Source organism: Lemur catta, chromosome 22 (genome assembly GCF_020740605.2).
Source record: "Lemur catta isolate mLemCat1 chromosome 22, mLemCat1.pri, whole genome shotgun sequence".
In the NCBI taxonomy this organism is placed as follows: Eukaryota; Metazoa; Chordata; class Mammalia; order Primates; family Lemuridae; genus Lemur; species Lemur catta.
In genome coordinates, this window is record NC_059149.1 from 11,537,306 (window position 1) to 11,539,611 (window position 2,306).

Here is a 2,306-nt window from a genome sequence, read left to right on the forward strand (position 1 = left end):
TAACAATTATATTATTAGGTCTATTATGTATGGTCTGGCCATTGTCTGGCTATTATTGAGTTCCAGGTAAGACAGGTTGGCAGCTTGGGCTAGGTTAGTGACCATGAAGATGGAAATACGGGATGGCATTTGAAAGATATTCACAGTAAAACGGCTTTGATGGCCTTGACAATGAATGAGAAATGTAAGGAGATGAAGAGGGAGAATCAAGGTTGCCCCAGGGTTTCTGGTTTATATAGCTGGGTGAATGATAACACTATTCTACTGAGATAAAAGGCACTGGAAGAGGATTGAATTGTTTTCCCATGGAAATGGATAAAGAATCATGAACTTGGTTTTGGTTATGTTGTGTTTGATCTCAGCGATATATGGATGGTCTTTGCTGTGAGCTGCTTCCATGATTGCAATGGCTTCTTCAGCGTCTTCTCTCCTGCAGCTTTGTGTTCCAGGCCCATGTACGGGTCTCCCCAGCTTCAACCACATGGAGGCCATGTTGAGGGAGTTCAAAGGATGCTTACTGCAGGGCTGAATGATTTTCTGTCCAAATCGCAGGGCTCCTCCCCAGTCCTGCATGTACAAGCAGACACCCATGGCCTGGTACATCATGTACAACATGTACATGTTGCTGTCCTCAAACAAGGAGGTGATCTTCTCCTGGATGAACTCACAGATCTCCAGCAGCTCAGTAGGGGTTTACGATGTTTGGCCCTCCAGAACTCCTCAATGACATTGGGTGCACATCTGACCATGTCACGATAGCTTCTGCCTTTGGAGGATCGTTGAGCTTTCAGATTTCCACCTTGGCCTTACCTTTGTCTTTGGTGGTGCACTCCTGGCACTCACAGGTAAATAAATAAGAATCTCTTAACCAGCTGTTCCTGTCTTCTGCTGGGTACAGGAGATCAATGTAGCTGGTGAAAACCTCCTTTCCTGGGTTGGTTTCCTGGACAGCTCTCACTTCTGCCAGGGTCCCTTTGTAGGTCACAATGACATTGGGGCAACAAGTATGATTCATCAGTGCAACATCTGGAAATATCACGGATCCCAAATGAGAAAGTTCTTCATCTTCAATTGTGAAGCCATTACGGCCAACCTGTGCAAATAGTACTATGAGGCTGTCATTGTCGGGGAATTCCAGATGCTTAGAGTAAACGTGATGAGGAAATCATGTCGCGCTGAATCAAATCCCTCTTCTCATTGTCTAACTCATCCAGATGTGATTCAAACTCCTTCACAGCTGACAGCGTTTCTGGAGGTGTTCTCTCTGGGTAGATTTTCTGTTTGGCCAGAATCCTTGCTCTTTGTCTTACCGTCTGTCTCTGAGGGATTCCAGTTTCCCCCCAAAACAACCTCTGGGAGAACATTCCGGCTTGTGCACGGGCCAGTCTTCTTTCTGACACTCCGCATTGCAGTAAAATGCCTGCTTGCATCTTCTACATTTGTACTATCCTTACTTCCTGGTGAAACAGTACTCGCAGCAGTTGCCCCGCTTATTAACCGTGAGCACGTAGGTGCAGGCAGGGCCGGAGAAGACAAGTCCCCCACCTGGGAGGGCTGCAGGGCCTGCAGCCCCTGGCTTTTGCCCAGGCTGCAGAAATGCTCCAGGCCTCCGTGGCCCTCTGCCCTCATGGTGGCTGCAAGGTGGGTGGGCATGCGGGGAGGGGTGCCCTGTGCTGGCTGTGCCCCAAAGCTGCGGCTCTCCATGAGCTGTTATTCTGGACTGTGTCTTAAACAATATCCTTCATTAGATTGCACCATTTCTAATAGTTTCAAAGCCTTAGGAAGTGGATGGTCAGTGCATTGTTTCCAACACCATGAAGTAAGATGAAAAAGTCCCCAGAATATTCCAAGTCCATTAGGGGATTATTTAGGGAACGGCTGGGGGCATTGCTGTGGGCACACCTGTCACAGGAAAAACTCTTGTCTTCACAATGACAGGGCTCTCAAGTGCAAGTTCTTTTCAATGCCTTGTCTTCATTGGATGCACATGGTTAATGAGGTGCTTTGCTTGCTGCATTCTTCCTGCCATAGCTGTGGTTTCTGGCAAGTAATTTATTTAGTCACTGTGCTGTTTTGAGTATTATAGTCTTCTTTACTCACTCTTAATGTGTAAAGTGCTTTAAAAATCTCGCAACCATCAAAGTAAAAGATGCAGCTCACTGCTTCACGCTCCAGCATGGCCACGGGGCTCAATAATCTATAGATCATGTAATAATTTCATTTAGCAGCACAATAAAAGTCAAATTAGTTTCCAGGAGACAGTTATGTATGATAATCTGGATTACTGTGGCCTCCTACCGGCTGTA

At 46.5% G+C, this 2,306-nt stretch overlaps 1 pseudogene; it reads right to left on the reverse strand.

Moving 5' to 3' along the window:
- Positions 1-261: 261 nt before the first annotated feature.
- Positions 262-1,629, reverse strand: LOC123626432 (annotated as a pseudogene).
- Positions 1,630-2,306: the final 677 nt, after the last annotated feature.